Below are 27,923 nucleotides of genomic sequence, written 5' to 3' on the forward strand. Positions count from 1 at the left end.
GCTTAAGGGCTTTGGGCAATTTTACTTTAATGGCTATTTTTCTTGAGAAGAAAGTAGAAAGCTCTGGTGCTTCTAACAATTGTTCTCTTGACCCCTTTAAGCGTTTTTCTCCTGTCCGCTGTGTTCTCCCTTGCCATTATTCTCCCCTCAGTGGTCAAAAACAGGTTTTCCTGTGTCCCTGCTCCATTTAGTCTAATATCCCCCCCCTTTCTTCCCCTCTGGTAAAGGCCAGGACATGTATGGAGTACGGAAAAGATCATTATGTTTTTGTCAGCTACCTGAGGGGGCTTGTGAGGACAATTATCCCGGTCCCCGCCACCCTGAGGTGCTCACAGGCTGAGCTAGGAGACACCGCTGACCACAGATCCACCTCCCGCCCCCCCTGTCTTGTCCTACATTTGAACATGACTCGGCTCACTCAATTACTGCGGGTTGAGAATGTCGCCCAAAACCATCTGGCAGGAGAGGAAGAAACAGAAACAGAGAGAGAAATGTCCACCGCCAGCGGGGTATATCTGGGTTTACAGGACTGTGAAAGAGAAGGTTAGGAAGTGTTCGATTCCATTTAAAGGGCTAAAGGGGCCGTACTGGTAATGGAGAGGAGAGAGAGGGGTAGGGTGGGGGGGGTGAATCATATAGAAAACGTGTGCGTGTTGGAACCCCTGAAACAGCTGTGCAGGGCCTCATAAATGCACCGTGGAGACAGGTGCTCCCTAACATGGAAATCTAGCCGCGTGCCAAAAAGGAGAGGCCTTATTTCATGCGGCGCTGTGGGACGGGGCGGCGGCGGTTCACGGTTCGTCTCCGCCGACCCCTCTGACCTTCAAGAAGATTAGCCTGAACACATCGACTCGGGAGCCAAAATGGAGGAAGGCCCGGCCCCCAGCCCCGGCCCCCGCCCCCGGCTCTCCCGTGTCTGGATTCATCCTCCTCTCTGACGTTCGAGGGGAACATGTAATCAGCGCTAAAAACACGGCGGGGCGAAGCAATAGAAGAAGTACCGATGCGTAAAACTGGCCCACACTCGGTGATGAATCCTTCAGCATTCTAAACAGCTCTTCAATCAAATTGATGCAAGTGCCTTTTTTTTTCAAACACACTGACAGCCCACCGCCCCCCCCCAACCCCATGCCACCCCCCACCCTTTAAATGAAGTCTGATTTCAATATGAAAGTGAGCGTTTGACATAATCAAGCTCAGAGGGGGACCCAGAATTGGACACACACTAATGGTCGAGATCCACTGCATTTTTCTTTTATTCCACCCTCATCCTCCAACTCTGCACTTTTTTTCCCCCTTTTGAATGCATAAGTAGCTGTATGTTTTCCATATATTACACATGACTGGGAGTTAAGATAATAAGGTTTCACCCCAGTGGCGGCGGTACAGATTCATACATGCTCCTGTGCTGCTGTAACTAATGTGAATCCAGCGCCCCGCAAAGCCCAGAAGGTCTCCAAAATTCAGAGAAGATTAACACAATTTCATATGAAATTTAATACCGGGACCATGTCTGCTCTGACTGTGCTATCTAAAGCACACTGGGGTGTTTGATTATATTTAAACACAGTGCAATGTTGTTTGGGTTTTGACACTAGCCACTGTCCTAGGTCAAGGTCTCACCTTGGTATTTGGGTGCCGCTTCACCTCATACAGGCAACAAGGGAAACGGAGAAAGTTTGGCAAAAGGAAAATACAAGAATGCCAAACATCCTACCAGATATAACAGTAAAACGCACATCAACAAATGCCAAACTCATCTTTGCCCCTCTTGCGGCCCACGATCTAAAATAGCCTAGTGTAATCCCCCGGCCCGTTGTGTGCCTTTCTGCACGAACTCGCCCTCCGTCTCTGTGAATAGACCGTCGCTTCTCAGAACCGAAGATTTATTTGGACGGATGACTGATGACGGAGGCGGAGCGAGGGAAGGCTCCAGACTCCCCTGGCATCACCTTGCTGGGTTAGGAGGTTAGCAGGTTGGTGCGTGACACACATATCCTGCCAACTGATGCTATTTCTGTCCGGGCACCTGCTTGGAAGCTGGTTGGAGTGGCAAACAAGCGCCGGGTCTGTCCTCCAACACTTCAGAGCACCTGCACTCCTAGTAAGTGACAGGCGCCGGCATGCTACAATGACTTCTGAATACGGAGTGTTGACGTGCCCTCGGCTCGTCCTTCTATATTCGGCTGACTAGGAATCCTTTGTGTGTCACAAACCGCTTAAATAGAAGCGGGGGTTTTTATAATGGGGATGTGTCTCGTTGAGCAGAGGTCAAATTTTCACGATCCTATTCGATTCCCACAAAGTTTAAGAGCGTAATATTATATGTTACAGTAACAGGGGCAATAAGTACGATTTTTACTGCCTCGTTGCACAAAATGACCATAATATATGTGCAGGTGTTGATAGGGTTGTTGATCAATACCGATGACTCAACGATTACTTCACCGAGTGCTGAGATTTCTGGCTTTCCAAACTCACTTTCTGGCCTGTACTCTGTTTTGGAACAAAAAACCTCCCCGCCCTTTGGTGCACTTTGTTGGGACACAAAGAGCATGTGGGATGAAATATTCTTCCTCTAATTTTATGGGTTTTGAACTAATGGTTACTTTTTAAATTGGAGCTCATTGAACTGCAAATGGAGCGAGAGTGTTTTCGGATGAAGCGGCGTGCTAAACGGGAACTAATTCTGTATTAGAGAAACTAATGGCTTGAAAATCACAAAAATATTCACCTGAAAGGCACAGTGTAATGGCATGATTATCATGGGTGTTGGAGTCCTATCAAATGAATGGAGCTATTTCCTTGGATCCAGTAATGCACTCAGGGAAGGAACTAAAATCCACTTTTTTACTTGTAGCCAATATGCCCCTACCAGCATTGTGAAATATTCATGTGACTGTCTCCTCTCATAGGCTGGAGCCTTAACAGCACAGGAAGCTGTCCCCCACTAAGCCACGGCAGTAAGGATCTTCTAATGGCGTCTGACTGACGTCTTCAGCATGTCACATAAACCTTCATTAGCAGTCCCTCTGTCTGCATTCTGCATCCCGACCTCTGCTCATTGGCCAGGCAAAGCCATTACCGCACAGCATACCAAAGACAATAGCATGTGTAGAGGTAGCTTTGGCTAAAACCGCTCCTCGATTGGATTAGGGGGCGAATGAGAGGGAAAGGCGATACCCCGTAATGATGTGTCGCGGCCGCCCGAAAAGCCACGGTCTGTGATGAATCGGAAGGTTTGGCCCCATAAATTATAATTATTTTGTGCCAGCAAGGTTTGAGCGAGCCACTTAGCATCGCAGCATCTATCAGTCCGCCCATATGGCACAGAGATTAACGCTGGACGTTTTTTTTTTTCTCTCTCCTCAGAAAAATGTCATTAGGGAGGGAGAGAGAGGAGGGAGGAAAACAGGGTGATGTGGTTAAGGGAGCAAGGCGGCTGCGGTGCTCATATAAATCACGCAGCCTTTTAAATTGTCTTTGAAATGTTGCTCCTGCTCCTCGCACAAGCACTTTGATAAACACAATGGGGGTGATGAGGGTGTTGTCATACGTCGGTTGCCCCCCCCCGCATAACTCGGCCTCTAACCTGTGACATCCAAATCCTCGTTTGGGGATTCCCCTTGAAAGATTTAATATACTCTTGGCCTCAGAAATAGTGCAGCTAATGTTGGGTTTCATATGTTTATGGAATTGATATTCACCGTGCCTTCCAGTACCTGAATTTGAAGCCCATTCATGTGTTGCGACGAGGTCAGCCAACATATCTGAAACCACAGAATACCTGAGCTGCTGTAAGAGGAAACAACATTGGCTTTGATTATACACGCTGGCATAATACAATATGTTTCCTCAGTAACCTCTCTGCTAACAACTGTTTCTGGTTTGCTCCCACTGTTCATTTTGGCATTTTTACAGTTGCGTTCACTCCAAATTAAATGAGAATTTCATGTTTGTCAAGTTGCGTTGAGATCCCATGGCCTACGCAGCCCAACTTTGAAGAGAAATGAAAATAAGAAACAGTGTGCAGTAGGTATTCTGGAAATAACATTAGAGTACAATTCCATGTAATATTCATAACTTTGTGTGTGCGCCTGTGTATGTCATATTGTTCCAAATTGTTTTCATATGTGGTTTAAATTCCAGCCCATTGTGAAAGTGCCTGGCTGCTCCCCACGTATAGAAAATCCAAAATGAAAAACCCTGATACGATGCTTATGAAATCCCACTTGAGCAGAGCGACACATGCTCAGACAGGCTTCGGGAGCCAACACTTGTACCGGGTTTCGTAATTTCCAATTAGCGTGCGATTCCAAGCCTTAATTCGATCCCGGCTAAACTCACTCGCCAATTCATATGGCGAGTCGGACCCCGTCTAAAAATAGCCCTTCTAGACATCTAGGAGGAGAGCGGGTGAGCAGTCCAAGGCTCACTGTAAAAGAACACATTACTGTCAGCTCTGGTTGCATCAGATGATATAAAGCCCTCATATGTCTCCAATAGAGAATCTCGCCAGGTCGGAAAGAGAGGGGAAAGAAAGAAAATGAGAGAGAGAGACTAAGAGACAGGGAGAGAATGGAAGGAAACCTCAGAGGCCGCTGGGTTCTGATCTAAACTTGCTTTCAGCCTGGCGCCTGTCCAGAGGCTCATCTGCAGCTTCCGTGATGTTTTTATGCGACCAGACAGCCGACCGCAGGGCACGAGATGCTCCTCTAGCAGGTCCCAACATCTCCTCGGCGGTTTTCCGGCCCCACCAGGCAGCGAGGCGGGGAGAGAGAGGACCTGTTGTTCGACGCATTCAAGGAGCACTGGCCTGGGGATAATGTGGCTTTAGAGTTTTCCTTCCCGTCATCGCGATTCAAAGCCGTGTAACTCTGAGATGAGCTTTTATTGTCCGCAGAAGGTTTTCTACAGCTTCCAAAAAAAAAAAAAACCCCACCAAACAAGTGCTGCCAATTGCCCATGACTGGCTTCGCTACTTAGCGGGGTTGTTTCGACATTCTAGCCGAGGCAAATTAACACTATACAAGAGTCATGCATTTATGCAAGTCATTTGATCGTCAATCATTTGCTGTACAGTGCAGATGTCTACCTGCAGTGGAACAGCTGCTGTATGAAATATTTACGCCTGGTCTCAATGGCACTTTGTATATAGAAACCCCTGCTGCTGTCGCCTAAACACTGACAATACAATGAAGCTATTCTGCCTTACAAAGACAAAGAGCAGTGACAGAGTGAGAAGTGAAACCTTCAAACATAAGTATTGTTGGTACACAAGTGGACTGTATATCATTCAATAGCATTTATAGGTATGCATTTTGTTGAAACTAAGCCCTAGTCATGATTTTTGACCTTTAAAACACACAAAAAGTAGTTCCGGCTGTGTTGTGTTCCCTTTAAGTCCACCGACAGCTTATGTTTGGCACGCCGCTGCTAAATTCTTAAGACTGCGAGCGAAGTTCCCGGAGTCTAGACGGCAGCCCGAGTCCCAGCACTACCTGTGCGCTACCGTCGTCTCGTGATGAGCTCCACTGTTTTTCACGATGTGGGAATTCGGTGGAAGTCCAATTATAAACCTGGCATCCGTTTGTTTACTCTCAGAGATCTCAGCCCACACAGAGCTTTCTGAGAGGGAGATGCAGTCCCTCTCCATTATAGCTGCCTGTCTCCCTCTCTAAAGAGCAATGTTCTTTTCACCAACAGGACAATCAAAAGAGAGATCTGTGGCCGGGGTGGGGGGTGGGGGGGGGGGGGGGGGGGGGATGAGCTTGCATCCGGCCGCTGATGAGAAACGCTCCGTTAATGGAATTCCTAGTTAGAGCGCCGCGGCTTCTCCCTTTTGTAAAGAAGACTCGGGCTACTGTGAGCTTTTACTAGACCCTTTCTGTCCATACGTTATTATGCTGCCATATGAACATCCCATTCCCCATGTGTGAAATAGGTAGGTAGAAGGTAAACAACATGTTTTGACCTGAAAACCATGCGGCGTACAGTGGATTCTCTCCCCGCATCAATGCACTTTCTGCGCGTCCTTGATGTAGAGAGGAATAACAATCAAACCGCTATATCAGATTCCGCCGGGATACGAAATTAACATTACAAACAGTACATCCGCAACACCTCCTCCCCACGCATCATCTCTGTGGAGTTGGAAGAAAAATAAGAAAAGGCAAAGAAAAGAGAGGAATTTTTCACCTTTGGGCTATATGGTAATTTGCATGATCTAACTAGTATCAGATTTGGAAGTGCATGCTGAAAGTGAAGTGAATAAAGGGTACCGCTGGATCACAGACTGTGTGAGAATGACTCAGGGTGAGCGAGAGACCCGATACGGACTCTAATTATCATAAGCCATATGCCTACAGCTTGTGGTGTGGCTGCAAGGTAAATAAAGACGATGACAAACAACATCGCAGCTACTACCATCGCCGCCCCCTCACTCCTCTCCTTTCTCAACAGAACAACACTGGCTGCCAACCGAATTAGCATCAGCTGGCTGATACATTTGTAATCTATTCTGAGCATAGCAAACAATACAAATTGGATTTCTAATTCATCCTGACTCATTTATGCAAAGCAAGAGTAATTGAGTGTCACCATAGTAACAGCTTTGATACGTGGCAACTTTCATCACTGATCTCTCAAATACCTTCACCTTCAATCCTCAAGATGCCTTTCTATCAAAGTGTTTTTTTTGTTGTTTTTTTTTAAATGAGTTTCACATGAATATCAACAAACGCTCACCTCCTCTCACCTCAAACACACACACACACACAGTCTTTTGTCACACCTACAAAAACACACACTTATGCACTCAATCCTCTCTCTCTCCCTCTCCGTCTCTCTCACACACACACACACACACACACACCCCACACACACACACACACACACACACAGTGGGCATCCTTCGAAGGACAACAGGTGTTTCTGAAAGAGCTGACTCTCTGCACGCGCCCAAGGCGTCGGCCATTGATTGGCCAGATTAATTAGAGGATAGCTGCCCAGACACTACCTCGCTCAGTCAGGAAATGAAAACAAAAATCTGCTCCTGAAGCAAATTCACAACGAAAAAACAAGAACGGAAAATCGATGGCGAGGCCTCACAATGCAAGCAAAACCTGAGCCCTCACTCTTTTGATTATCTAACTCCCAAGAACAACAAACCCAATTAATGATATCGTTTTCTGGCTCCATTGAGCCATTTTCTCCATCCGAGATAACCTAGAGACACCGAACACGCTGATAAATGGGCCGTAAACTGCTATCCACTAAAATAACAACAGTGCTTAATGTGTCCACGAGGATGCTTATCACAAAGTAATCATTATTGTGTTTGTACTGAGATTATTCTCTAGGTCAATGTTGCTCATAGGGCATTATGTTCATTATTTAGCTTTGACTTGACATTGAAAGTAGAGTATGCATTTGACGAATAGGTCCATGTCTGCAGTAGGGCTACAGCATAAATTTGACCAAAGCCCATCCAGTTTAGATGGAATGACTAGTATTGTCAGTGCTCTAAAACAGTGGTTCTCAACGTGCGGTCCGGGGACCACCAGGAGTCCTTGAGGGAGTTCCAGGGGGTCCCCAGCAAATTGATGAATCGTTGTTGTTCATTTACAAGAAGTTAACACAATTAGAGAATGTAGAAGAATGACTATTTTGATCATAGTTTCACTGTTATCTCCCTGCCTACAATACAGATAGTCATCGAATTCTGGACAAAATCATATCTAGCAATAACAATATTCTCAGATTTGGGTCCGAGAGACAAAATCTCATCAAATGGGGGTCTATGAAAAAGAATTACTGCATTGAACTGTTTCAGTCAAAACCACTTAACATTTCATTAAACATAGCATTGTTACGTAGGTGATCCCACTTCAATTTCTAATGCTAGTCATGTTTCACTTATTACACCAGGCTGTCTTTGCATTATGCGAGGCACAAATGTGATTGGCACATCTCTGATTGGCTTCTATTTGAGTAAGACGGCGGCAGGATATGTACTTTTGTTTTTTTGAGTAGATCAAATTGCCTGTGATTATATGTTCTTTCATCACATCAGAGGCCTACATCATAAAGGAAATAACTTCCTGATTCCCATAAAGACACAGTAATGGTGGCAGGAGAAGAGGAGGAGAGAAACACCAAAAGCATGAAATTATTTTTTCACATCCAAATGTTCCTACAGGGATCAATAAACTATCGCACTATCACCTACAAAGATATCCATTAATCAAAACGTGAAGCGATTTGTGCAGTGTGATTCAACTCAGGCTCCAAACCGTAGATGATGACAAAGCTTAGATGGAGTAAACACGTTGGTAAGGGAGAGCAGGCAGCCAGGCGCAATAGAAAACATCAGGATAACGCCGCCCAAGCTTTGTCTAACTACATTTTCCACTCGACCAAACATCTCAAATTGTCCAAACCTGTTGGGCTTCGCACCTGATTCACAAGTCAGGCAATTTACTCAGTCTTTTTTTCCCCCCTATCCCTCTCTCTCTGTAAACACGAACGCTATCGATGCTATTCCCTGATAACCACCCACGAAAGGCTGCATGAAAGACTAACAAAAACTAAGCTGCTGTATGTGATGCATCAGACACTATGGTGTGATCTGCTGATCCTAGAAAGCTTGGGAAGTATATCAGCAAAACATAATGACCAGTGACTGAAGTTCTCCTGTTTTCCTATAAGGTTCTACACATAATGGTCAGTCTATTAAAGTCACCTCTAACCTTTTCGACACACATTATTATTAGTAGAGGAATAGGCTTTATATTTTTTTATGAGACCATCCCCTCCATGCTTTGTCAAGTAGGAGATTTTTCCATTACTTTGATACACAACACTTGTTGATATGCTGTCTGGCCCTTTACCCTTGGTTCCTCAATGCTCCCACCTGGGGAACAGACCCTGCCTCATGCTTCAGTGGCCTTAAGTAGATATTTCACCAGGCACTGGTGGGCCCACTGCCTCCATCCACTGGGCTGAGCTCACCAAAGATTGGTACTGCATGGTACAATACACAGCACCGCACACTGGGGTATCCAATATACATCAGGCTTTAACCATATATAGACTTGATATTTCTCTTACCTCTCTCCCACACTACCTCATGCACGCACACATTCATTCCACTCCCTTGGTACTCATTCCACAGTGGTAGCATAACACTGCCCCCCGTCACCTGTGTAGATTCATATCTGTTAATGCCAACCACAACATGGCCACCCTGCTGCCAAATCCCCCGGCGGGGGTTCTTTCTCATTCCTTCTCTGACCTGCCCTCGCCAAAACACAACACGCACACGCAGAGAATTACATGCAGAGGCACAAAGGGACATATGTCCTCCCGCCAGGCGAGGAGCCCAAAACAAGGAGCCATCAATGGATCAGGCCTATAGTTATATAAACATTTCTCGGAGGCAGAGCTGCTCTGGAGGCAGAAGTAATCTTATTGGTTGAGTTAAACCTCAGTGGGTGGAGCCAAAGAACCACAGTGTTTCTGGCTAATGTTAGAAGCCCAGTGAAGAAGGCAAGAGGTAAGAGAGGAGCTAGCTAATATTATGAATCCTTGCGCTCTAATATAGGCCATGTTAAATTTGTTAGCTAGTTAGCCTAGCTAACCTTCCAAGTTCAAACAGCCATAATAGACTATAGCCATCTCAGTAAGCTAGTTAGCTAGCCTGCTGATCATGAATAAACAAAAGCAGTCACTGACATTTATTTTTTAATTCATATTTTGACCAGTTCCTTTGCCATTTAAGTTAGCTAATGGGCACTCTGAAAAACTGTGGTTCTTTGGCTCCTCCCACTCAGGTTTACCTCAACCAATGAGATTATTTCTGCCTTCAGGCAAGCTCTGAAATGTTTGCATGACTCCAATCTGCCTATCAATGGCCCTCTGACACTCATATTTCCAGTGTACTGGCACATTTGAATGGCCTCCCACAAAGGCAACTTTATTAATGTAATATGAGATCAAAGATGAGAGATTGGCGGTCCTTGTTTCTTCTCTCCATGATTCATAACGGGCCCTCCTTCCTTTACGGTCAGATTCTTTCCCACTCCCCAGGATGTGCTCACATGCACGGTCCCGGTCACACACACATGCACATACACACACACATGCACACACACACACACACACACACACACAACCACTACTATTGGCCTTGGCTTAGTTTCATAGCTTTCATGAGTGAAACAAATAAATGGTGTGTGTTTGATGATAGCTTCCATTCGCTGATGTTTATCAAGGATGTTGCTTTGAGCTACGTGTGGCAAAGGTCATGGCTGCCTCTCAGCGGAGCACTCACACATTGGTGTTTATCCTTTTTACTGTCAGTTAGGATCACACACTCACTGCCACAATAGGTTATCCATACAAATAATGAAAGACTCGGAGACACCAGGCAACAAAGGCGAGGCTGTCTGAATAGTCAGATGGTAATTTGTTTGGGGAAAAAAAATGAAGATGGGGGGTATCAAGAAATGACAGCAAGAGAATTGCGGATCAGCGCTGGGATTTGTCTTACATTTCCCTGATCTCGTCCCCGAGCGCTCCCCGTTATCGTCCTCGGAGGGAGGAATTTATTTTCTATTTATTTCATTTTTGTTTGGGCCTCACAAGCCGGATATTTATATATTTATTTGCGCCGCCATTGGTGTCTGGGAAGGGAGCCGTGAAGTGCATCACATTAACCGTATTGACATAAACAGCTCGCCGGGTGCACTGCCTCTGCCTTTGATGAGGGTTTAAGTAGGGAGTCATTGAGAGACTTATGGAGAAACGTTCCCATGGGATCAATAGATTAGAGACCCAACTAATCTTAGTGAGCTAGATAGCGGTGCTCGTAAGGCAAAAACGACAGTCATATCAGTAACACATGGTGCGCCATCACTCCTTTCTGCCCTCAAACTGTAATTATTCTTCTCTCTAATATGGGTCATGAACGACTGAGCAGAAGGAATAGTGTCTGTTGTTTTCCACATGTGTTTTGGTCTCAGTACCTTTTCCCTCTGAGGGCTTCATAACAAAAGAACATTGCATAGTGTTACTGTGCTGTGTTCTTCATCTTGACACGCATTTCCTTGCAATCCAAATTATTATCAGAGTGACAGTTATAATGATGGCTTCAATGCTGCCAACCTAGTGTCTGTGAATAGGTGCACTGATCTGCAATTACCAACCAGGCCCTGTTGGGCGTCCATCATCTTTTTAATAGCGGTGTAGCTATTATGGCACTAACATTGTCAGGGAAAGGGGTTCAATTCACACTGCAGTTATACATAATAAAAAAATTATATATGCCCTCCCAGTGAGGTGCTTTTGAATGAAAGCTTCCACTGAATGGTATATACTGTATATAATAATGATCTGAAACTGACTGTAGATCAATGTTCCTATCCGGAAACAGTTGTAACTGCCAGTCCTGAATCACAGTCAATGGCTTTTCATCATTTTGACTATATTCAGAAAGGCAGTTCAAATCAGACTTGGATATTTTTTCTGAACGCCAAAACAAAAAAACACCTGGGATCTGATCTTTTCAGGTCATATTTAAACCACATTCATAGGTTTTGTGAAATGTGATTCAAATCACTTCATCTTTGAAAATGAGAGCGAGAAATAAGAAATAAGATTGGATTTCAAGTGTTGTATTTTCATCAAACCCCCTGTGACAGGTAGTTGACATCGCATGTTGCGACAAGAAGAGCGGAGAACAACAAACATGGAGGAGAGCCAGCAAGAGAGTTTCATGACAACTGTGTTCTGCACCGCGACTAGAAAATGCATCATAAAAACAGTCATAAGTCAAAAGCAAGTGCCTTGTTCCTATGCCAACCAATGTTGTAATGACAGAAAATTATTATACTGCCAGAAAACACACAAATCTGATCTGGTCACTTGTAAATTGTGACCAATTGTAAAGATCAGACTTGCCTGCTGACTGAACAATGTCTGAAGAGTGTTTGTCCTACTGCCTCTTCCTTGTCCAGAGCATGTCCCTTGCCCCACCCAGACTCTGTCCCATATGCACCCACTAAGTGAGGTGGCCAGTGGGTGACTTCTCCACCACAGATCCAAGGTGAGGCACCCAGGACAGGGGCCCAATTAGACCTCTCTGTTGGGGGGCAAACCCCTGCCCCATTCATCATGCCATTTCAATTAAACCCATCTAAGGAATGATTAAATAATCATTTTCATTAGCTGCAGGGTAATGGAACCATATATCCTCGTTATGAAGGACATTGGTCATCGGCTTGGGAACGTCTCTAGCTGGCCAACGCCGGCCGTCGCACGGCGATGCCAAACGAGTAAGACAGACGGCATAAAGCAGGAGGGGGGGGGGGGTAATGAGAAACAGAGAAAAAGGAATGCTCATTAGGTCGGGACGGAATGTAAATGCGAATTCATTACAGAGAGAGCACGAGAGAGAGGGGAAAAAATTGCTTCATCTTTGATTTTGGCCATATTACGGAACATTCCATGCGTGGCCTATTTTAATGTCACTCACACGTCCAGCCTCCCGAGGGAGGCGAGACAAGGAGGGGGGGGGGGTGACGGTCGTCCACGCATCGGCGGGCGGCGAGGGGGCCGACGCGCAGAGAAAATGTCATGATTGTTTGTTTGTCTGTGGTAATGCAGAGTCCTGTCCCTGTCAGCCTGCCAGCCACACAGCGTCAGTACGCAGCCATTTAGCCGGCCGGTGGGGAGAAGTGTTGGAAAAACAGACTGTGGTGGGTCTTGGATGACAAGAGATAGGCAGGAACAGAGGCAGCGAGACAGACCGATAAACGTATTTTTTTTCTTACCGCACACACAAACCTCGTGCTATTAAATATCCATTCCAGGGACTTCCATTCGTTCCCTAACCCAACCTTAATTCTAACCCTAATTCTGACCATAAAAAGAACCATTTCTCCTTGGAAGTACGGCAAATGATCCTCATAAATGTCCAGTTTTTCAGGTTTTATATTCTCATGCAGACTTTTGATTGTAAAAACATAGTGCACACACACATCCTTGTACTTCTATCCTCATGAGGACCATCCATTGACTACATTCATTCCCTATCCCCTAACTCTTACCTTAACCCTCATCACTACATGCCTAACCTTAACTCTAACCCTTACCTTAACCTAATCCTAATTCTAACCTTGACCCTGAAACCAAGTCCTAACCCTAAAAATGACATCACTTCGCAAAAATGTCCTCACTCTGAATGTTTAAAAATCAAATTGGCTCCCACAAAGACAGAAGTACAGGAACACACACACACACACACACACACAGACAGAGAGGACCATGCACAGTACAGTAGACCAGTTGGGTTAAATAGCAGCCATTATCAGGCTGGGTGGCTGCAGAATGGAGGTGACCCTGGATGGCTCTCCATCTTCCTGTGCTACGGCTGCACATTAATGGTTAATTGATGTCACAGGGGACTGCTGATCAAAGGCTTTCTAACCAGCCCCCCCTTTCAAGCATGCTCCACTGCTATTCTATTAGCAAGGCGGGCATGTCAGAATAAGGTGTGTGTGTGTGTGTGTGTGTGTGTGTGTGTGTGTGGGGGGGGGGGATGATAGAGTGGGGGTTGTTGTTCCCGTCCCTCCCTTCTCTTCTCTCCATCCAAAACAGACACCCCCCCCCCTTCTCCTCATCCTCCTCCATGGTAATTAGCCCCTGCCATACACACAGACCCGAACACTCACACACACACACACACACACCCTGAGCTGCCACCGTATCTACAGCTTAAAGTGCCAGTGTTCTGACAGCCATCAGCAGAAATAGAGGCAAATCTTATTTACCTCGCTGGGTTTTCAAATTTTTTTCCCCCCTTATCCCCTCCATATTTATGCCACTTTCATGATTTCTCTCCTCACTATTGTCTGCGCACCCGGATTTTCCTCTCAGCAATCATGCTAATGCAGTAAGCAAGGGCCTTTTAGGTGCTTGGCTACAATGATTGTTGGAGCTGATGATCACAGAGACAGACATTTTCCGCAGAATTAAAGGGATGGAGCAGATTTGTCACCAGTTTTCTGTCAGTCAAACGGAAAGGGGTGAATCTTCTGTTTACCGCAGTGGTCGTTTAGCATGAATGTGTCTAAAACCAACGTGGCACCAGACAGTATGTTCTGGATCCATTTCAGAGAGAGAACAAACACTTTTTGGATCAAATTAAATATCGTAATGGGCTGACACTGGGTTTGGGGTGGGTCCTCGAGGTTCCTGTGGTTTTTATTCATGGTTTTTGTTTTTGGGTAGCACACATTTGGTCAAGCTGGGTGAGTGATACAGAGTTTGCGGGAGTGTGTGAGATTGGATTTGTTAAGGACTGCTGAACCCAGAGAGGTACGCAACGTGGCATCTTTGCAAAATTATTTTGCTTATTTTGCACATGACTGGTACAAAAAAAAAGCAACCAAGGAGCGTGAGCGAGAAAACTTTAGTTACATGATACCGAAGCAAAATGTTACGGTCGCTTTGGTCTCACCAGAAATCTATGATTGATGTTGAAATGATGTGATTTTGGGGATTTTGGTCATTTGAAGCAAATTTCACTCCTGCCAATCCAGCCAATTATACCATGAAGCCTAAATTAAAGGTGTAGAAAGATTTGGCATAATGGACTACCATTTACTGTCAAGTGATGAAGACTTCTATACAGGAACTCTTAAAATTCTGCTAAAACTACTTCAAGCACAAGAGTAATATGTGCTAACACATCTCTGTTCATGCCACCTGGTACCTTGGGTAGAGTGTCTTCTATTGGACAACTCTCTTTAGCCTCAAAACAGAATGCCTGCCACATCATGTAACACAAACCAAGCGCACCCAGTTAAGATGGCTTTGTGAAGCTGTAATATTGTGAGTTTGGCGGGCAGCCTGGAATAATTAGTGTTGCCCTGGGTCTGAGTTACTGTTTGCTGGGCTCACAGAACATCCCCTCTAAGGCTCTTTGGCTGCCAATTAACTCACACACGCACAAATGATCTCGCATGCGCCCTGAGCTGTAATCTCATAACGGATTGGAGTGTTATAAGCCTCATTTCTGTGCATCTCCTAATGGTTTGGCTTCCGAGTTGCACAATATGTCGCAAACAGATTTATCCCTGATTGTAGTGTTTGCAGGGAAAGTGGCGTGTCACACCTAAGGCAAGCGATGCCGACACCGTTTCTTAATTGCGGAGAACTCTCACAGCAGACCTGCACAAACACGCCTCCCGACACAGAAAGGAAAGAGGTCACAGTGGACGCACTGTACCGGCGCACTATTGTCCACTTTAAACCAAACAACACATTTCCTGGAATATGTCGAGTGAATGAAAAGCGTCTAATGTTTGATGCATCCGAGCTGCCGGTTTCGAAGGCATACTGTGCGCTGCGAGAGAGAGGCCCGGCAGAGCCAGTTATGCATCACAGAGGAAGCTAGATAAACGCATCATCCTCATCGCTCTCGCACAGCGATTTCCCAGTAGTGGGTCTACTTGATGAAGTGCCAGATCCCCTCCCTGTTATTCTCTGTGCGCCAGCCAAGTGTCCACATGCATGAGTGTATTCATCAGTCAGGTGGCACTAGCCTGGCTGTTTTCCCCTCCTATTCTTCCCTCATGCCGTGCCCAGGTGTGAATGGGATTGGGCGTATTTATTTCTTTTCCGCGGCTTATCAGCGAGCTGTGGCGATAACCAAATGAACTGAGATAACGCTGGAAATGTGCGCATTTAGTGATTAACTTAGTTACGTTGTTAGCGGGCAATCATGTACCGTAGCTTCACAGCCTGCACCTTATTTTGCAGGGGCATACTGTACAAAATATAATACTGTGTCTGCAAATACCGACATGAGTAATGACTCACCCCGGAAATCCTGGCCTATAATTGACTAATCTGAATGCTAGGGAAAAGAAAGAACACACATACAGTACAAGAGGATAAAAAATAATTGCAGTAATCAAAACAAAGCCCGAAGCCATTGGCGCATTAGCCCGACATTTCTCCCTCTCTGACACCTGCATCGGCCCTGTTGCTGCTCCGCTTCTTTTGTTTGGGGGCCAAAGTGATTAATGGCGACGGAGCCGGGGTCTTTACTCTCTCTCTCTCTCTCTCTCTCTCTTCCCTCCATCTCTGTCTCTCACACGTCCAAACAAACGGATGGAGCGTAATTACACTAAATCCCGAAGACCGCGGGCCGGAACGCGAAAGGAGCGAGGTTGCGAAACATCAGATAGGCTTCACCTCGCGTCGCCTCACGTCAACACCCGCCACCCCTCATCTCAAACCCCCTCCCCCTCCCTCCTCCCTCCCCCCGCTGTGATCTCAAACCGCTTATGAGTTCCCATAACCTCTTTCTCTGATCATAAAGGCCACCCGCTTTTTTTTTTTTTCCAACCACAGTTTCTTCTGGGGGGGGGGGGTTACTTACTAAGCCATCAGGGGTTGAGCTAATGAAAACGCCTGCAAAAAGGGGCCCTCTGATGAGCGACGACGGAGTTCCTCACGCAGCACTTCAAAGAACGAATTAATGGCATTAGCCGGTCAATAGAGGGGGACTGAGGGAGAATGTCAGACGGAGCTAATCATCGGCTGGAATAACACTCGCTGAGACAATGAGTCATTGCATAACCTTTGGACTCCGTTTGAGAGCTTTTGCCCGTTGACGTCCGCTCGCAGCCAGCTGAGCTTGACATCACCAGCAGACGGGCTCCGCATCACGTCTGAGCTGCATTCAAGAAAATACAATGAGAAAGATATGCTATGTTAGACATATTGGCAACTTGAATAGCAGTAATCGGCAAAATCTTACCAACGGAAATATATTTGCAGCTCTCCCTAACAGTTTTCCTTCCATGTTGCCGTCGACTAATTACCGGAATATGATTACACTGATATGGATTTACTTGAATTCCTTGTCAGTCTATATTCAACGGCCCATCATGAGCACGCTGTGTATCCTTGTAGTGCGCATTAATGTTCAATGTCTGTTGAGCTGCTGCATCACTTATGCGTGTTAAGTCAAGAGCAGCTCATTTACAGTAAGTGAATAAGTTATCAAGTTTGTACAGTAGGGACGCTGACACTGAGCGCAGTTGAAATATTGGTACAGAGAACGCATACTTCTCCACTTCTACCAACCCTTGTACTGTAACGTCTGCCTTTTGCGGGGTTTAATTAGACATGATATCTTAATTTGCACACAGATGTACCACACAGTAATTATAGAGTATTTTCCAAAGACTAAGCAGAACATAGTGAAATCCCCCAACTGCCTGTTGACTGGTGGGGTAAAAATAGCTCATTTAAAGACAGTAGAGGGCTGTCTTCTTTGAGTAAGACTTCTAGCCTGGCCCCTTGGGATGAGGCTCACTGCAATTTATCACAGTCACTAATTATTCATGTTATAAGCCACTCTCTCTCTCTCTCTCGCAGGAAAGGAAAAAAAAAAAAGGGGGTGAAAAAAGAAGAAAAAAAAACAGGAAACACAACAATGAAATCACCACTTGCATGAGCGCTGACACAAGAGCAGAGCAATGAAAGCGCCATATGTCTGGATTGTGCGCTGCTGGATGATTATAAGACATGTGTCTCCTCCGGAGGGAAATGAAGACGTGTGTTATTTAAGTGGAGTGTCTGCTTCCAAGTCTTGTTTATACAGAGAGGGAGAAATGTGTCGCTGTGTGATCGCTGATTCCTTTACATCATCGTGTCACCCCCATTTTTTTTTTTATCTGAGCAAATGTTGTTTTTGCTTGACAAATCGGATTATTAATTTCTTCAGATGACTTTTGTTGCTTTTGTTGAACAAGCAATTATTCTACTTGAGGTCAACATATAAGCAGTGCAACTATCCATATAAGCACATAGGCCTAAACAGGATTTAATGCTTTTGACTCAGTGGGTGGATAAAACAGAAGCAAGTTCCAAGTTCTCTTTTGAAACTCGGTGTGTTGTAGTTTTTCAATGTGCTGTTGTCTTCATTATGTTGCAGCGCATTCACGTTATTCTAGGTCAATGGCTCCATTGAAGGCCTATCTTGTTGAGGGATCATCACAGGAGCTAATTACACTAATAGGCTCTGGTAAAATGTTTGATAGCAAACTACCAAGTATACTCTAAGAGCTGATAAGAGAGCACAAGCATTCATGTTTTTTCACTTTCATCTTTAATGATGTTTGCTCCAACTAAACACGCGGCAGTGTCACACAGTTGGCGAGGTTAAGGAGAACGTCGCAAACTTTGGGAGTTTTGAATAGAAGCACGTTGAATTTGCCTTGTGTATGAAATGTTGTATATAAATAAAGTGATCTATAAGCTCACTATATGGTCAAGTAAGTGAGTAAAACATCTAAACATTTGCCATCTACTTCGAGTTGGGAAAAAAAGTGAATATTTTTGCCTTCAGTATTGTCACTGTCCTACATTATTAATGCAACAGAATAATTTCAGCTTTTCTTCCCGCATAACAATATGCAAAGTAATAGTGTGTTTCTCTGAGGTCTTCTCAGATGTTACAAATGGGGGGAAAATGCATTACGAATGTTTCTGTATTGCCTCAAGCCACAAGCTCATAATTCTCCATGTGTTGCTATTTTTTATTTATCTGTTCCCTAACCTTCCTATTTCTTCATATTTAAGGCTTGAGCTAGCCTGGGGAATATAATCACCACCTATTTTCTGTCTCCCACCTCTTATGAGACCGTGAATCTTTTTTCTTTGTCATCCCAAGCTCATTTTAATCGATCCAGTCCATCCATTTAGGATTACGAGGAACATCGCCTTTCACATACATGTATTACAAAGCTCACAATCCCCAGATTATAGGAGCAGCTTTCTGAATTGTCTTCCAATAATAGCAGATGATGCATGTGATGGCATGGTTTTCCTCAGTAGATCTATATATAGAGGTAGCCACCTAGAAGCGCGCTGGTTAAAAGTGTACATGGAAAATCCATTCTTTGAAATACCTAACCGGGAGGAAATTACACTCACCTAGAACTCCTTTTTCAAAGTAATACTGTGCTATAGCACTGCCTAACAGCTGGCTGGGGCGCAGTATAAGTGCAGCCGTGAATGGGAGTCGGTGAAGGAACTGTTTCATCGAGGCTGGCGCTGAAGTGGCTGCAGGAAGGTGCCGCTTATTGTGTTTAAAATTTAAAATGAGGAGGAGGGTATAAGAACTTCCCGCTCCTTGACATTTTTTTCGGGCGGGTTTCATTGCAATAAAATAGTCTTCATTCAACAGCTAGTCTACAGAGGGAGCAGCATAAGGTCAACAGCTGAGTGGCTTCCAGAGAGGGAATGTATAGGAAGCGAAAATGAACTTTGACTTTGCAACTTATTCTAAAGACACAGAATAATAGTAATAATTCCCCAGTTTCACACACAGCACTTGCTCTTAGCCATGTCTGGAGTTCAGTTCAAGTGCAAACTCAACCTGACCGGGCTTCAACAGGTCCTTGCGGCGACGGTTCACCGCAAGCCGCCGTCTTTCCCCGACTAACCCCACGGGCTCTCCGCCACTCCATCCCCTTCCCCTGCATCCACAGACAATAAATAACTGTCGCAGCATGCAGAAACAATGCTTTATCTATCCCCTCCGTGCCGCATGTGTGGGAGTCCATCTGTTCGCTTCAATAGGAGGCGTGATAGATGCGGCGCTGGGATTATTGTACGCAGCGACAGAGGAGCTGCGTTTCCAGCTTATCTTCCCAATAGCCATTCATCTTGCCTTCTTGGCCAAGTATCCGGCTTCATACCCAAGGAAATGATTAACCAAGAGAGGCCCGACGATTTCCAGTGAGCTCCTTGCCAAAAACATGCAAGTTGCAAACCCACATCCATTTTAATTTTATCCATGAGCTGCGCATGCTAAGCGTGGATCGGAATTAAAATTCAGCAGTATCAACAGCATTCATTCAGTGGCTTTAACAATGAGCCAACAATGAGAATGTGGGATGAATATGCTCGATAGTGCAGATATTCAATTATGATGGATTGAACGATGGCTTAGTGTGCGTAATTCTGTCTCTATTCCCTGTTGTTGTTTTTTATTTTTGACTTATTGTTCGCTGCTTGCAAGTAAATTGTTAAAGTGGCTTAATGGGCGAGTCTCCATTCTTCACTGAGCTTCAAAAACATTCCCACAGTATGTCAACATAGTGTTGAAATGATTCCAAGTGGGTAGATGGATTATGGATAAAACCTTGTTCCCCACCCAGTGTGTTTAATCACCTTTTAGTTCTCATGACTGGGCCACTTCACCTGGCAAACAAACAAGCACAAAGGCCTCCGTAAGTGGGACACACGTGGCTCTGGCCTCGGTGTGCTGGTATGCAAAACGCGGATTCAGATGACAAAAACAGTCCATCAGGAGAGCGTGAAGCAAGGTGTCTAATGGAGGACAGACAGGAGGGAGTGGAGGGGTGAAATTGCCTGCTAATGGCCTCCCTCTCCCAGCTGTGAGAGCTGCAGCTGTCTGGGGTTGCCGAGACAAATAGAGGTGGCTCACGTGGGGACCGCAGCATCCAGACAACAGCACACATTTTTCCCCTGCACACTATTTGGCCACAACAAATTAATTTGGGACCGCCCGGGAAGGACCGGGATCCAGCTGGGTGTTGGCTAACAAACATGTAATGTATTTTCAGAGTGCCGAGCCCGCTCCATCAAGGAGGAGCATGATTGAAAAGTTGGACGAGTCGAATATATATTTGCTGCAGTAACAAGTGATTCGCCACAATGTGACCTAGATATTACAGCTGTGAGAAGTAGGGAGGGAGAGACCTTGTGTGTTATGGGAGTGAAAATGATAACTACTGGTATCCATGCTGCTTATAAAATATCACTCATAGATCATCCCAAAAAAAAAAAAAAAAACTGCAATCATGATTATCATCACTGTGGCCAACACATCCATATAATGAGAGTGCCTGGATTGAATTAAGAGAGAAAATAGCAATTTGCATGGGGTTCACTGGCATAAAGCGAAATAATATTAAAATTAATAAGGCGATAAGGACAGGGTTCACTTGGCAGAGACAAAGCAGAGCGCTATTCCCAATTTCTAAAATATATTGCCATGACTTCAAATAAGATGCACTCCTGCCACATTTAAGATAAATAAATAAATACATACACAAATAAATACATAGATGGATGTTATCTAAAGTAACTCAATGTTCAAAATCTGAAAGATGTTCCTAAAATATATTCTGGTATAATATATTCTAAATATTCCGGTCAAAAGGCTAAACCATGGGAGTCCAATCATACTGGATCGGTTCAGTCCAACCCATTCGGTACTCCCAAAGAAATCCAAAGAATTAATCTATTCAGGGAATAGGAAAGTCCAAATGGATCTGTACTTTTTAGAAGAGGGGTCATTGAATATACTCTCCATTTCTTTAGAGCGAGGGCTTCTATGTATGAAAAGTTCCACTAAAGTTGCAACACTACATACACCTGACAATAGCTTCCCATTATACAGATGCAAACAAACTATATAAAGCACATACCCCATTCTAATAAACTGTAGGGAGTAAGGGGTTACATGCTGTTTCTGACTCTGCTGACCACCCACCATAACACTCAGTCCTGGTCAGGGAGGACACAGCCTCACTGCACTACACACTAACAGTTTGTGTACGACACCCGCTCAGTGGAACAAAACCACATGACCAACATTGTGGCGTCGAGATCCTCTGGAACACGGACAAGAACAAGCCAGATGTGTTGTCTGATGAATATACATGCATGGCTTCCTCCCAATGGTCATAAATATGTTGAATCACTTCATTGTAGCGACTGCCGAATGTTTACTCTCGCCTCAACTTACTTTTAAAAGTTCTTTTAATATGTTGCTTTCCGCGTTTGTTTCCAGACTACGAAAATATGAGTATTTATTCAGTCGCAGAGTGTCCGTGACCTAAATAAATCATGGTTCCTCTCATTTGGAAGCAGGGCTACATGAGCCGCTGGGTTATGACGGCCTTTGAACTATTCCTCCCAGACCGACGACTGGTTATTAATTCATCCATTCTTTTGAACAGAGAGCCTCATTATCATCCCAATATCGACGCGTCCCGTGAGAAGTTGCAAAGCCAAGCCGTCAAGATTTTGCGCTCCGGCTTCACAGGCTTGTCAAATTAAAAGGGTCTGCCAGTGACACTTTGAGGATGGCTCTCCGAAACACAGAGAGGGAGAGAAAAAAAGATGAATTATGTAAGCTCTCTTTGAATATTGCATTGCAGAGGCCTGTGTCCCATATGCCCAACCATTCCCTCTCTCAGACGAGGCTTCAATTGAAATGCGCTCGCGCTGGCAGGATACAATGGAGGTAAACTCATCTCCTTCACTTTCTATTGCCCGTTATCACTCTGAGCCGCGCGGGCCCCCGGCTCCTCTGGGTTTTCTAAGAGAAAAGCTTCGGGAGATAAGGGGAGAGGAGACGATCGCGGGGTGATTGAATGAGATCTGCATTTGGAGAGTGGACTCGGATAACATCAGAGGTTCTTGGAAAGATGACCGGGTGTTTCCGGGAAGTGCAAAGAAAAATAAGGTGGAGCTCCTCGCTAATATCGGCTTGTTTTCTATCGGGGGCCTCTACTCCTCCTTGTGATGAGAGAAAATTAGATATTTGCGCCAGTTATAGAACGCAAATATGATAACGAAGTCAGCGTTAGCCCAAGGGTTCCACGGACACAATGACAGTGGGTCAGTTGGGCGTAATTTCCAAAAGAGATCGCACAAAAAGAATGGGAAAAGTACAGAACAGAGATGTGATTTGGAGCATCAAAAATGCAGGAAAAACAGCAGGAAAACAGCAGCCTCGCATTAGTAATGAATGAGAGTTGTGTCCAAAAAAACCCAGGGAAGAAACACCCTAAAAACTCTCATCTCTGACTGAAGCAAAACAACTGAAATGGCTCCCTCAGTACAATATTCCACAATCTATTAGTTTTACTGCTAATCACTTTTCTCTTTCACGCTGTTGCTTTTATTGACCTTTTATCGGCACCAGCAGTCTCCCGCTATTTCACTGTGTGTTGCGTTTCCATCTATTCCCCCCGTTCCCTGCGAGGCAAAACAAAGAGATAATTGAATTGCACCCAACAGGCCACCTGATAAGTCAATCCCATATTCAGAATTTTCAATGAAGCCTCACCGTATGGCCTGTATCCTCATTTTCTGCCCAGATAAGCCCATGTATAATTGTTATTATTATAATTACTGGGATGGCGACAATTGTTTTTTAGGGGACTATGAGGAATGCGGTGCAGCTGTTTTACGCCAGTGAATTAAACAGTGAGACACTTCTGTGGCAAATGATGACAGTAACAGAGACAGTAGCCACCAGATTGGAGCTGGAAGACTATTAGTTTACCATTTGAAGTATCTTTTTGTGATATCATGATTTTCTAATAATAATACTAATGAGATACTAATGTGATATCAATTCCTGCAGGGAAATTCCTGCAGCTGGTACGGATTCAAGGTGTGATCATACCTAGTTTACTGTATTTGGTTCAACTTTTTCATACTACAGGTATTCATGTAAAGAGACAGTCATAAGAGGAAGCAAATCATGGTTTTCAAATGTATGCAAATATAATGTGCCAAGGAGATCATTTCCCATAATCCTATAAGGGGCGTATGGTGATGTAGAGGATAAAGGGCCACAGATTGCAGATCTGGAAATGCGGTGATGACAGCCGCAGGCCATTTGAAATCATGCCTCTTCTTGAGTAAAGAGCTTAACTTGAGCCTTTGTTGTGATAAAAAAAAAAAAAAAAAAATGAATGCAAAGTTAAATCTCAAAACAAGCTTTGTGGTCGAGGAGTCACCGAGGAGGCTGTCATTTTGATTGCCTCAGAGGAGAAGATGGTCCCCCGTCCTTCTCTCTGCAAACCACAAGACGGGCGCTCAAGATCGTCTCATAATTAGGTAAACCTCTAATCAACCCGGCGACCGGCTGCAGGATGTGCGGTAATGACTACCTTAGGTGAAGTGCATGCTGGGTCACCAGGGGCCCTGACATGTTTACCGCAAGTTTGGAACAGGCGGCTGCCAGAGCAAGTGAGGGCAAACGCTGGATACCAAAAGCCTGGAGATGATTCATTAGAAGCAGTAGTGCTCGAGTTACATCCCTCTGTCATGTTAGAAATACACTGAACTCACGACAAGGGAGGCTGGAGTCATTACTCGTGGAAAAAAAGAGGATTTGCATACGAGTGCGCATATATCTAGAAATCAGGGAAGATTCCATGGCGGAGTCGTCCCACATGTCCGCCATCTGTTGAGGATCCCTACGAGGCGCATTTAGACAGAGCGCTGGCACTTCCAGAGACACGCATGGCGGTAGGCCTCTGCTGAGTGGTCATCAGCTCCCACTGAGCCCCTCTGGAAGCGCTCACGCTCCGCTGTTTGTTTAATTTCTCATTTGCCGTTAATCCATCATCCCTTCTGCACCGGTGGCACGCTGGCTGGTCTGAAGCGCGGTGCCCCCGGTGCCAAGGCAAGGGCGCCGGAGAGAGCAGCACCCCTGTCAGAGGCTGGCTGAGCGGTGCGAACGTGTGGATCTGCTCCAAGCCAGAGGCAACAAATACAGTCAGCACAGACACAATGTACACTGAGACCGGTGCCAAAGCAGAGTCACTGTTTGGAAAGTGGCAATGTAGCGATGTAATATTGTAGTTAATAAACTGGCTACGCGGCTTGCACTTCACTGTGAATGCTGCTGCACATTATTATAGTCAATCATACTTTAGATTCAAACACAGGAGGCCAATTTGGAAATATATTATCTTAACTTGTATGTCAGTTTGTCAGAGACAATATTGACACATAATTTGCATAATTAAAGTAATGAGGTCACTGTCTTATCAAGATTATGTGCCATGCTGTCATGCTGTTGCAAAGAGAGCTGTGGCTTTGGCTGTATTGTATTTAATAGGGAACCAGACCTCTTTCATTTTTTGCTCAGTAGCCTTGCCCAAAAGGAAATCAATGGCATAGCAAATCAGAGCTCACAGCATTAACACATTAAAGTCACAGTCTAAAAATTAAAGGTTTCAAAACAGATGGTCTCATTTTATGCTAATGTTATTATGCAAAACTAAGCCTGGAGGCTTGGCTATTTTTTTCCGGCCTTTTAATTGGCAGAGAGCAGAGAGAGGTGCCAGACGTTGCAGGTGGCAAGGTAGCCCCGCTTTCTTTTGTCACATCCTGAGAGAGAATTTCAGTGAATTTTATTTACTGTTATTTCCACTGGGGCCTTGCCACAGCCATCTGTATGCTAAGAAGCGAGCCCATTGAGCTCTGTGTGATCTTGCTGCTTCTCAAAGCCCGGTGAACTGATAATGTAGCATGCTTTCGCTCGCAGCGGGGGCTGGCTCACCAAGGCAACGACGGCTGAGAATAAACCTTTGGTGGAGAAGGTGAGCATTATCCGCCGTGCTCTTTTCCCTCCCCTTTCATGCCCTGAACACTCTCGACTGCTGATTAGCACCGTGTAGTCTGGAGTATGTCGGGGTAATTAGGAAATATGAGCTGAATAGACCTTAGCCTGGATAGGTCTGTTCAAGTTGCCTCCTTAAGAATCATCCATTGAGTAACAAACATTTAGAGACCAGCTCCAACACTGGTCTCTGAAAGCCAATGCAGTTCAAACTTTCCCGTAAAGAAAATTTGCCTCGCAGACTGGGTTCACAATAAAAACACACAATAAAAACATAATAAAAACACTTAATATAAAAGCATACTTAAACACATAACAAATCACCACAACAGATACCAGTGTAGACCAACATCAGCTGATAAAACCAAATGAAATTGCTCACTGGTGCAAAATACAGAGACTACATCATTTCATGTGCAAATTAAGGAATCTAATTGCAGAGGGGATGCATGAGTCCCTGGTTCTGTTACTCTTAAGTTGAGGTCCTATGAAGAGAGGGCATCAGCTCAAACTCTCATCCCAAGGGAAGCTGTCAAGCCCTTTTGAAGAGACAGACAAAATTATCCAAAATGACCTCCATCACTTCTGATGAAATCCAGTTCTTTGGACATCGACCAGATAAGCTTATTCATACGACATGAAGGACTATGAAATCCTCAGATTCATAACTCCTCATTCTTAAAATATTAAGGCGTGCCTTTGATGTCGGGTCCTCTCCCCGAGATCAATCTTTATGAAAATGTGCTCTTCATCAGTGCAGTATTGTACGTTCCTTCTCTTTGCTCTTTAGAAAGTCTGCTGTTTGGGCATCTGTCATCTGCTCACCAGTGGATTGGAATTACAGGAAATAGCGCGATTAACTGTTGGCACACACTGTACACATAAAGAACATATGCGAAACTGCTGTATCTATGGTGGTAACCTCCTAAATGTGATAGCACAACATTCGGTTTTTGGCAGTGAAAGTACGCTGTTGGCTTATCCAGATAGGTTTCACTTCGATTTGGCAACCCAACAACTGAGTTTGAGTTTCCAAAGGCACAATATGCTTTGGAAAGAAATGCATGATTATGATATTGCCTTTTACAAAAACACACTAATTCCCACTGTAGTAGTCCCATACTGAATCAGATTTGCATTGTGTTTTACAGAATTCATATGCAATCCAGATGCAGTCTTGCTTGCACTGTAATAGAGACATGAGCTGTTCCCTCTGCGTCTTACTGCTTGTAGAAGGTAACAAGGCATACATGAGGTAATAGTAGATGCCATGATCTGACTATGGCCTGACCTCTCCGGGGAACATCCAGAGTAAACAATGTGAATAAATGATGATGACCAAGACTCACTGGCACACCCTCACACAACCTGCAACTGCACACATCCAGCACAACCCTTGGCCTGGGCATCTGTAATGGGGACTCACACAATCACATAATAATTCTAATGTGGCAATGTGAAGTTTTATGTATTTTACATATCTTTTTCTGTATGTATTTAAACTATTAAGGTATATGTTTCACCCTTGAGACCCCATAGTGGTGTGTATTCTACTGTAATAGACACATTTGCTCAAGCATTTTCTTCAACATGAGATTCTAGATGACAGGAGTGTAGCCTACTGTTATAACAACTTGTTGGCATTTAAAAAAATATGAGTTTAGCTAAATGAAAAGTAATGCTTGCTCTTGTTAGAGCAAGCATTACTGAGAAGAATATGAGTTTCAGACAAGAAAATCCTGCCTTTTATTATGCTATTCCAATCCTCAAATGATTTTTTCAACAACAAAAAAGACAACCTTCACTGCAAGCTAGCAAGGTTAGATTCAATCTTTTAGCAAGCTAGCTAAACACACTGCAGATGTGCAAATATTAACCAAAATCCATGTTAAACATGGCTAAAAATGAGCATGAATGTGTCCTATCTTCGGGTGGATTATTTTTCATATCTAAACAAACAAGGTGGGATATTTCCTCTGATATTGTTTGGACAGTAAAGTTGGATGCCAGCTAGCTATAAAGCTGTCACTCAAGAGTTGCCAGGTTGGGTTTTGCACATCCAATAAATGTATCTGACTGAATAGCTAGCTTGATAGTTTGAAATAAAAACTGGAATCTGCTAATGATTACTTTTTGTTGTCATTGACACCAACAAGTGGGTCTATTTGTTGTGTATCAGCTATATACCTATGTGTCTTTATAATCCAAACAATGGCTTTACGTTACTGGGAGTCTTTACATATATTTACAAATTTGGTTAGACTAGATGTTAGACTAGATGTATAGTTTCTACTTTCTACTTAAAAATAATACAATTGGTAACTGACACATTTATATATATGTTATGTGGAACAGTCAGTGGGCCACAGATTTACCGGTTAATCTGTATAGGCTGCAATTCCTGACGTGGTAACTCACAGCCTCACTCCAATGTAAACAAGTC

Source organism: Centroberyx gerrardi, chromosome 22, assembly GCF_048128805.1.
Source record: "Centroberyx gerrardi isolate f3 chromosome 22, fCenGer3.hap1.cur.20231027, whole genome shotgun sequence".
In the NCBI taxonomy this organism is placed as follows: domain Eukaryota; kingdom Metazoa; phylum Chordata; class Actinopteri; order Beryciformes; family Berycidae; genus Centroberyx; species Centroberyx gerrardi.